Here is a 10,913-nt window from a genome sequence, read left to right on the forward strand (position 1 = left end):
GGGAGCTCCGGTGGGACTCCGGCCAGGGGTCCGGTCACCGGACGGTCATCGGCCCGTCACCGGCGCCGGCGCCGGCCACCGCACGCGGTGGCCGGAGAGGTAAAATATTTTTTTTCTTTTTTGTATTTTATTTTATGTTTTAAAATATTATTATCTATTTATTTATATGTATTTATGGGTGTAAAAAAAAATTAAACCGAAGATAGAAATAGAAAAAACAATCACCTTAGGGTTTTGATTTCTAATTTTTGCCTTGTTGATTTACTGGTTTTGGGTATTCGAATCTCTGCCTTTTGATGTTAAAACGTAGTATCAATTGTTTTTTTGTTAAGAAAGCGAAAAAGAAAAAAGAAAGGAGAAAAAAAAGCGTCCCCTTTACATTATTGTTCGGCCTTTTATAGCCTATTTTTGTCACACTTTTATTATTCTTTTTTGCTATCTGCTTCTGCTTTGCTTCTGTTGTTTTTGCAGGGCATGGAGGACCGGGCGCGTGCATGGAGGCATGGGGCGTGCGTGGGGAGTGGTGTACCAGGGTATGGGGCTAGTGTCGAGGAGAGTGGGCGTGGTGGCCGCACATGGAACATGGCGCCGAAACCCTAGGGTTTCGCTTTCAAATTTTTAGAGTTTGGGCCTATCGGGCTTTACTGTTTTGGGTTGGCTGATGTATTAATTGGGCTTGGTGGGTATTGGGTTGTTTAAGTTAGGGTAGGTTAGTGGGTTTAGTTAGGTTTAATGGGTTTTGGGTTTGTAAGGGTTTAGGGGTTTGGCCCAAAATTGGCTGTACTGTTGCCCCTCTTTGTTCATTGTCGTGTAACGGGAATGGAGCAAAGACATAATGAAAGGCCAATTTTGCCCGGTCTTGCTGGGTCTTGACTTCATTGGTGATAATCTCCTTCCAGTCCACTATATCTTGTAGCTTTGGTTCAATCCACTGTACCTTCCGACATATGCCTTGCAGCTTCGATCTTCTCTAATGTAACTTCACTTGTATGAGATTTTGGGGCTTCGATCTGCTTCACTTGTAGCTCCAGAAGGATAAGATCTACAGCTTCAATCTGCTCTTCTACTGCTTCAGTTGAAATGCGATTTGTGGTCTTCTCTTCTGTAACTTTAGAGAGGCAAGATTTGATATCCTCAATCAGCTCCACTGTAACTTCAGGGAGTCAAGACTTGCAACTTGGACCCGCTCCATCGCAACTTCAGGGAGGCCACATTTGGTGTTTTCCATCAGCTTCAATCTTTAGTCTTTGCTTGGCGTGTGATCTTGAGTTCAACTCGCTTCTCACAATATGAATTGACTCTTAGCGCGTCATGAGGCTCAACTCACCTCTCGCCATATGAGTTGAAATTAAAACACAAAAATTGAAAATACCTCAGCGTGCCTCGAGGCTCAACTCACCTCTAGCAATATGAGCTGATTTTGAAAGAGTAGAAATTAAAAGGTTCAACCCACCTCTCGTAATATGAGTTGATTCTTGAACAACATAAATTGAAAACAGAAATTGACAATACCTCAGCGTGACCTGAGGCTCAACTCACCTCTCGCAATATGAGTTGATTTTTTGAAAGAGTAGAAATTAAAAGGTTCAACCCATCTCTCGTAATATGAGTTGATTCTTGAACAACATAAATTGAAAACAGAAATTGAAAATACCTCAGCGTGACCTGAGGCTCAACTCACCTCTCGCAATATGAGCTGATTTTTTTGAAAGAGTAGAAATTAAAAGGTTCAACCCACCTCTCGTAATATGAGTTGATTCTTTCGGAAATAGAATTTTTCAAAACAGATTTTGAAAATACCTCGGCATGTGGCCCGAGGCTCAACTCACCTCTCGCAATATGAGTTGATTTTGGAACATAAACTGAAATTACCTCAACGTGTCTTGAGGCTCAACTCACCTCTCGCAATATGAGCTGATTTTTGAAACAACAGAATTAAAATACCTCGGCGTGACTGAGGCTTGACTCACCTCTCGCAATATGAGTTGGTTTTAGGAAAGTAAAATTTAAAAAGCAAATTTGAATTTGAAAATACCTCGACATGTGACCCGAGGCTCAACTCACTTCTACAATATGGGTTGATTTTTTGAAAAACAAAAAGGTACAACTCACCTCTCGTAATATGAGTTGCTTTTTGAAAAGCAGAATTAATGTGCTCAACTCACCTCTGCAAATATGAGTTGATTTTTGAAAACAGAATTGGAAAGTAGAAACTGAAAATACCTCAGCATGCCCCGAGGCTCAACTCACCTCTCGCAATATGAGTTGATTTTTGAAACAACAGGAATTAGAAAGTAAAAACTGAAAATACCTCAGCATGCCTCGAGGCTCAACTCACCTCTCGCAATATGAGTTGATTTTTGAAACAACAGGAATTAAAATACCTCAGCGTGACCTGAGGCTTGACTCACCTCTCGCAATATGAGTTAAATTTTGAAACATAAATTAAAAATACCTCAGCGTGTGACCTGAGGCTTGACTCACTTCTCGCAATATGAGTCAATTTTTGAAACATACATTAAAAATACCTCAGCGTGTGACCTGAGGCTTGACTCACTTCTCGCAGTATGAATTGATTTTTGAAAAGCATGAGTTAAAGATACCTCAGAGTACCCAAAACATATCGTCTGGTGGAACTCATGTGTCTTTTCCTTTGATTCAATACAACTATCATCACGTCCTTTGCTCTGTTGGATTAACTGTATATGCCATGCATGATGTTATCATGATATGCACATGTTTGTCTTAAATGCTTTTATGCCTACATGATTATGCAGTGCTCCTTAAGCATGTTTGTCATATGTCTTTTTTCGTCTCGATTCTTACGATGGTCCGCATTTATTACTTTGGCTCTTTACTTTCTCTTTACGCCATGTACACGTCTTCAAGCTTCACGAGTAATCGACGTTTCTCAGATGTCACTCTTTTGTCCCCAATTGAACTTTGTTCCTACTTTGAGACTCTTGCGTTTATTAAATTTTCATCCAGGTAATGCTTAACATTTCTTTTGTTTAGAGCATGTCATTTCACCATTTATCATGTAAATAACCACATAATGATATGCATGAAAATGGTCAGGTAGGGACAAAAAGGATATCTCATATTCCTTTATTTCAAATGTGGCAAACAAAGAAAGTTAACTAATGATAGTACAAATGTGCAAAGAAGAGATCGTATTCAATGAATACAAATGCTTTAGATATTCGACACATGAACTCTTCTCGTTCCTCAATCAAGAATCTTTTAGAGTATGGCTCCTTGTGTAGAAGATTTCGAGCTTTCAGATATGCTTCAAATACTGTAGTCTCACTGTTTGTCATACAGTTTAGAACGCCTTGCCTTGTAAGCCAAATATTTGTTTCATTAGAACGCCCTCTTGGGTTTTCATCCTAATCTTTTATGCTTAGCCAAAGCGCCCTTTTTCGGGTTTTCGCTCTGATCCCTTCCTCTTCTTCCTTTTTTGTTCTTTTTTTTTTTTAGATGCCCTTTTCGGGTTTTCATCTCAAGCATAATATTTCTTCACCGCATCTGAGTTCACTGGATTCGACAACTCTTTCCCATCCATCTCGGTAAGGATCAAAGCTCCTCCCGAGAATGCCTTCTTTCTGACGTATGGTCCTTCCAGTTTGGTGCCCATTTCCTCGCAGATCTTTTTGTATTGGGAGAATTTTTCTCAAAGACGAGTTCTCCTTCATGGAATTCTCTTGGTCGTGCCTTCTTGTCATGGGCTGCGATCATTCTCTTTTGGTACATTTGCCCGTGACAAATTGCCCTTAGACGTTTTTCTTCGATGAGGTTCAACTGATCATATCGAGCTCGAATCCATTCTGCTTCTTCAAACTTTGATTCCATCAATACTCGCAGAGAGGGGATCTCAACCTCGATAGGTAGCACAGCTTCCATTCCATAGACTAGAGAGAAAGGAGTTGCTCCCGTAGATGTTCGCATAGAGGTGCAATATGCAAACAAAGCAAATGGAAGTTTCTCGTGCCAATCTTTATATGTCTCAGTCATTTTCCCAATGATCCTCTTGATGTTCTTATTAGCTGCCTCAACAGCCTCGTTCATCTTTGGGCGATAGGGCGAGGAATTATGATGCTTTATTTGGAACTGCTCGCACATTTCTTTCATCATCTTATTGTTGATTCGTGGCATTATCTGAAATGATTCTTTCAGCAAACCATCTTAGCAAATGATTTCCTTCTTCAAAAACTTGCAAACTGCAGTCTTCGTCACATTGGCAAGCGAAGCGACTTCTATCCATTTTGTGAAGTAATCGATAACCACAAAATGAATCGATGTCCATTTGATGCTTTTGGAGAAATTGGCCTATAACATCCATGCCCCACATAGAAAAAGGCCACGGAGAAGTCATGGCGTGAAGGGCGAAGGGCTACATGAATTTTATCGCCATAGATTTGACATTTGTGACATTTTCGCAAAACTAATACGATCGCTTTCCATCGTCAACCAGTAGTAACTGAGTCTCATAATCTTTCTGGCCATACTGAAACCGTTGGCATGTATCCCATAGATTCTTTCATGAACATCTCCAAGTATCTTTCGGCCCGACATCATCCACGCATCTCAAGAGTATTTGATCCTTTCCCCTTTTATATAGGATATCCCCATCAAGAACGAATCCTGCTGCCATTCTTCTGATTGTTCTTTTATCGTTCTCATGTGCTTGTTCGGGATAGCTTTGATTCTTGATATATTTTAAGATATCATAGAACCATGGTTGTCCGTCGCCTCTTTCTCAATGCTACAACGATGTATGGGGACCTCGTATATGCTCATTTTGAGGGCATTATTTACCTTCTTTACTTGCTTTGAACATTGAAGCCAAAGTGGCCAAGGCATCCGCCATTGGTTCTCTTCTCGTGGGAAGTAATGAAAAGTTATTTCTTTGAATTCCTTGATTAATCCACCACTAAATTGCAGTACTTAATCAATTTTGAGTCCCTCACTTCCCATTCTCCACGGTTTGGTAAATCACTGAAATTTGAGTCTCCGTATACCTCCAAGATCTCGATGTTTCGCTTGATAGCTGCACGAAGCCCCATGGTACAGGCCTCATATTCTGTGATATTATTGGTACAGAAGAAGTTTAGTCTTGCGGTGAACGGATAATGATTCCCGTCTGGTGATACCAGGATTACTCCAATTCTATGCCCTAACGCATTCGACGCACCATCAAAGCACATCTTCCATGACCTCTCTTTTGATGACTCGGATTCTATTTCTGAGATGCACATTAAGTCTTCGTCTGGGAAATCGAATCTTAAAGGCTCATATTCTTCTGTTGTTCGAGTTGCTAGAAAATCAGCTATTGCGCTCCCTTTTATCGACTTCTGACTTACATAAGCAATGTCATATTCTGAAAGGAGAATCTGCCATCGCGCCATTCTTCTTGATAGTGCCGACGATTCCATCATGTATTTTATTGAGTCCAGCTTTGAAATCAACCATATCGTATGCTACAACATGTATTGTCTAAGTCTCCGGGCTACCCAAACCAGGGCGCAACAATATTTCTCAATGGACGAATATTTTGCCTCATGTTCAGTGAACTTTTTGCTGAGGTAGTAGATCGCTTTTTCTTTCTTTCCTGACTCGTCGTGTTGCCCCAGTATGCAACCCATTGAACTTTCGAACACAGTCAAATACAATATCAAAGGTCTTTCAGGAGTTGGCGGTACTAGCACTGGAGAACTAGACAAATATTGTTTTATCTTATCAAAGGCCACCTGGCATTCCTCGTTCCATTCTCCCGGGTTATGTTTTCGAAGAAGTCGAAAGATTGGGTCGCATTGGTTGGTAAGTTGAGCGATAAATCGGGCGATGTAGTTTAATCTCCCTAAAAATCCTCTAACTTTCTTTTGCGTGCGCGGAGGTGGTAATTCTTGGATGGCTTTTATTTTATCTGGATCAATCTCAATACCTCTTTTACTGACAATGAAGCCTAGCAACTTTTCCGAGGTAGCCCCGAATGTACATTTGGCTGGATTAAGCTTTAGCTGAAACTTTCTCAGCCTCTCGAACAACTTCTTGAGGTTCACCACATGCTCTTCTTCCCCTCGGGATTTAGCAATCATGTCGTCGTCGTAGACCTCTATTTCTTTGTGCATCATGTCATGGAATAACGTTACCATAGCCCTCTGATATGTTGCCCCAGCATTCTTTAACCCGAATGGCATCACCTTGTAGTAGAACGTTCCCCACATTGTTATGAAGATAGTTTTCTCCATATCCTCAAGGGCCATCTTGATCTGATTATACCCCGAGAATCCGTCCATGAAAGAAAACAATGAATGTTTTGTTGTGTTGTCCACCAACGTGTCAATATGGGGCAAGGGAAAATTATCTTTCGGGCTTGCTCGATTCGGTCGCGATAATCCACGCACATTCGTACTTTTCCATCTTTCTTTGGTACGGGACTATGTTAGCCACCCATTACGGATATTTGGAGGCTTGTAGGAAGCCAGTGTCAAACGCTTTTGACTTCCTCTTTTATCTTCAACAACATTTGGTCTCATCCGTCTTAATTTTTCTTTGGATGGGCTTGCATTCGGCTTTAATGGGAGCTTATGGACCACTAAATCTTCATCTAGCCCTGGCATGTCTGGTATGACCATGCGAAAACATCTTTGTATTCATGAGTAAAGTGATCAAACTATGCAGTACTCTCTGAAATAGAAGTCCCAATTTTCACTTCTTGTTTCCTCTCTTGATTACCCAAATTCTTTGTTTCCAGATTCTTCATGAGGCGAATCATTTATCCTCTTCTCTCCACCATTCTTAACAATTCAGAGAGCGAGACATAATCTTGACATTTTCTTGACTTCAAATTCTCCTAAGCAAACACCTTCTCAAAATCAATTTCAAGATTAAGAACGGGCTTATTCATGTCGTCAATATCGAGCACCTGAAAGTTGAATGGAAAAGGAAGCTATAGGGGGACATCCAAGTATTGGAAACAAAAATGTTATGTCATGGCAATGAGGCAAATGTAAGGATAGGCTATGAGAAAATGATTATGAAATTAGTGATAACGCGAAAAATCGTGACAAAATGCATCTTCATCGATATTCATTTAAATGATAAAGAGCGAATGCAAGCTCTTACAAAAGAATTCTATTATATCTAAGGACATAATAGAAGGTTAATGTTTAGCATTACTCTGAAGACTTATAAACTACAAGAAGCTCCTCAGCCGTCCAATTGTTCAACATAAAACCAGGAGGGCAAAGTCGTATCCTCGAGACATCTTTACTTGCACCAGCTTCTTTGTCAATGACACTTATCGACATTCGAAAACCCTTTCAATTAACTTGACATGTTTCATGGATCATCTTGTCCGGTACAACATTCCATGAGATGTAAATGTTTTTGACAAATGAGGGTACTCTATCGGTTCCCATTCTGGTTCTCGGCCTAAAGTTCTTGCAATTCTTCTCTCTTGATCCTTCTTCCACTGTCTTCTTCTTTGACGCATGTCAGGCTGGAACCCCAAACCGTATCGGGCCTTGTGGTGCACTGGCTTTAAAGCCCTAGCTATTCCTTGTAGATGTCTCCCTAAACCTCTTCTCGCACGAGCTCCCCTTCCTACGGTCAACTTGACACCCATTCTAGTATTTCTCGATAGTTTTGGCATCGGAATTTTGTTTCCTTCAGCGATGAAAGTGGCATTGACGAATTCAAGGGATCGAAAGGAACATTCCACTGCGTTCTTGCTTACTTCCAGGTATGGCGCATCAGCAGAAATAGATGCGACAATGTCTTCTTCGCCCTCGACTGTGACCAAACAGCCATCCATGATAAATTTCAACTTTTGATGGAGGGATGATGGGCTGCTCAGCAGAATGGATCCAAGGTCTTCCCAAAAGGCGGTTATAAGAAGGTGTAATGTCCATGACTTGGAACTCGACCTCATAGATGTAAGGCCCACTTCCAAAGGATTTCGATCTTTCCCATGACTTGGCGCCTCGTCGTCGAATGCCCTTACCATGGAATGACAGGCCTTAAGTAGGACAAATCCATCGGTATTCGGGAAAGCGTGGCCAATGGCATAACATTTAATCTTGACCCATTATCGATGAGTACGTTCGGTATTATGTAGCCCTTGCGTGATGTCGTGATATGCGGCGCCTTCACCGAGCCTCTACCATTTGGCGGTATCTCATCATCACTAAAAGAGATGAAATTGTCCGCATTCGATTGTTTACCCATCTATCAAGCTTTTCGACAGATATGTTGTTGGCCACATAAGCTTGATTTAACACCTTCAATAAAGCATTAGATGTGGCTCTGAATTTAACGATAGAGATAGAATCGAGATTCGTCTTTGGTGCTTGCTCAATTGTTCCAACACACTATACTCATTGTGCTTAATAAATTTCAAGAATTCTTGAGCTTCTTCCTCATTTACGAGCTTTTAGTTTCTTGCACGGGTGGAATTTCTGCTTTCGACTTGACTTCGTGCATCACTGCTTTCCCTTTTTGCTTCGAGTCGCTACTTCTCTTTACCGGTTCAACTTCCCTAGAATAGCATCGTCCACTTCGAGTAAAATGACCTACCTCCCCAACATCTTCAGTTGTGGCTTTGGACTTTTCAACTTCTGGTGTAACGATATTAACATCATATCTCCACGGTACTGTTTTGTTGTCCTTATACGGGAAAGGAGACGGTACTTCAATTACTATCTGTGGTTTCAATAGCTCTCTCATCGTGTCGTAATAAATTACCAATGGTCGATCAGCATTATAAGGGGGCCTTGATGATTGGCTATCAGAGACGCATACTTCTCTTTCGTTGGCATCTTCCCTCATGTTAAGGACCTTGATCTCCTTATTATCCATCCGATCTTGAAGGAACCTTTTAAAGTCCTCACATGACTGAATGTCATGTCTAACAATCCCGTGAAAATTGCAAAACTTTGACCTTCTCCTCCAAAAATTCTATCAGAATGACTGAGCAATCCTTTCTTAACCAATACCTCCCAGATTTTCTGCAAAGGAGTCCTTATTTCTGAAACACATCTTCTGTCCTTCCATTCATCCTCTTTCCCCACTGTGCTCACATTCCCTTCGGTATGATTAGGGAACGGGTTCCCCGTGGCGTTACTGGCACTATCGAATCATAGGATACCCGCGTCAATGAGTCATTAAACTCTTCTTTTGAAAGCAAGACAGTTCTCAGTAGAGTGCCCCTGGTTCCCTGCATGGTATGCGCAACTAGCGTTTGGATCGTACCATTTCGGGTATGGAAGTTTAAGGGGTGCCATGTAATGGGGAGATATTAATTGCTTCTCCAGAAGTTTTGGGTACAGTTCCCCATATGATACAGGAATAGGGGTGAATTGCTGTCTCTCGGGATTGGGCCTTGTTGGCCTTGGTTCATTTCTGGGTTGGCTTTGAGTGGGTAGAGTGTTTTGTGGGAATGTGGTAACGGGCCTTTGGTTATTCATGGCGTATACAGGGTAGGAAGGAGGTGATGCTTGGTAGTAAGGAGTTTGAGGAGGATAATAGAAATTCGGGGGTGGATAATTTCGAGGTCGAGGTTGGTTAGGATATGAATTGGGAATGTAACGACTCCCGTTCCCACCATGTGGGCTTCGCTCTTTCTTCCTTCGGTTCTTTGCTTTCTTTGAGCCTTGATCCTTCCATTCTACCGCTTTTGACGGTATTCTCTATGAATTCACGGATATTACGATATCAGAAAAATCCTTCGTAGCACTTCCCACCGACTTGTCATAAAATGGTGCTTTCGAGTATTGATGAAAAGGATCATTATCTCGGTCTTAGTCGATGGAGGCTCCATTTGGGCGAGATATCTCTCCATCTTTGCATCTTGTCTAAAGGATTCTGCTGGTTTCTTCTCCATCATTTGCAAGGTCATACGATTCGGCACCATCTCCGATACATGCTTGTCTTGATCGCAAAATCTTGACGCCAAGTCCTTCCAGGATCGAATCTTTTCTCTACTAAGTTGATTGTACCACCGAGAGTGACCTGTTAGACTATCTTGAAAGCAATGTATGAGTAGTTTATCCTCGTTCACATAACCAGCCATTTTTCGGCAAAACATGACCAGATGCGCCTTTGGACATCTTGTCCCATCATACTTCTCAAAATCGGGCACTTTAAACTTGGGGCAAAATCGGATCGGGTACCAAAGCGGGTTCTTTGGCACCTAGTCGAAGAAGACTTGATGCCTTCTATCGCTTTGAGTCTTTCCTCTAGACCCTATATTTTGCGTCATGGTTATCCGATTTCAATTTGGCTACCTCTGTTTGGGTCATCGGATCTGGGACTAGTGGATCGGCAGGATTAGCCTCTGGGTTTGACGCGAATATTCCTTGCCCCAAATTAGTGGGCGGAGCGGTGGCATAGGTCGATGTTCCAATCCGATGGGTTCCCTTGAGTATACCCTCTCGTGTTGTATATCGGCGGTGGAGTGAATCTGGGGATAGAGTGGATCTGATCGTGGTGAATTCTTGATCGAGATTCTTCAATGTCAGGGCTCCGCATGGGTCATTTTCCTTTAACTAGAGCTGACATCATCTCCATCATTTTGGCCATTTGATCTCTTTGCTCGAGTGATTCCTCTCGAGATCTCATCATTAGGTCTCTTGTCTCTTGTTGCGATTTGGCCAGTTGCTCTTGTAATTCTTTTTGAGTCCTTTCCATCCTTTCAATTCTCTCATTGAATTCAGCTTCCATCACTCTAGCTTGTCGGCGCGTTTTATACTGATGACATGGTTCCAGTCTTGTGGTATTACAACTGCGAATTATATATTTTGTCTTCAGCGACCGAGTATGGGATATGCAATGTATGGATGAATGCATGAATAAATACACGAATGTCAAAATGTTAATATGTTAATTATGCAAGGAATGCAAAAAATTGG

The sequence above is a fragment of the Gossypium arboreum genome, chromosome 10 (assembly GCF_025698485.1).
Source record: "Gossypium arboreum isolate Shixiya-1 chromosome 10, ASM2569848v2, whole genome shotgun sequence".
Taxonomy (NCBI): Eukaryota; Viridiplantae; Streptophyta; class Magnoliopsida; order Malvales; family Malvaceae; genus Gossypium; species Gossypium arboreum.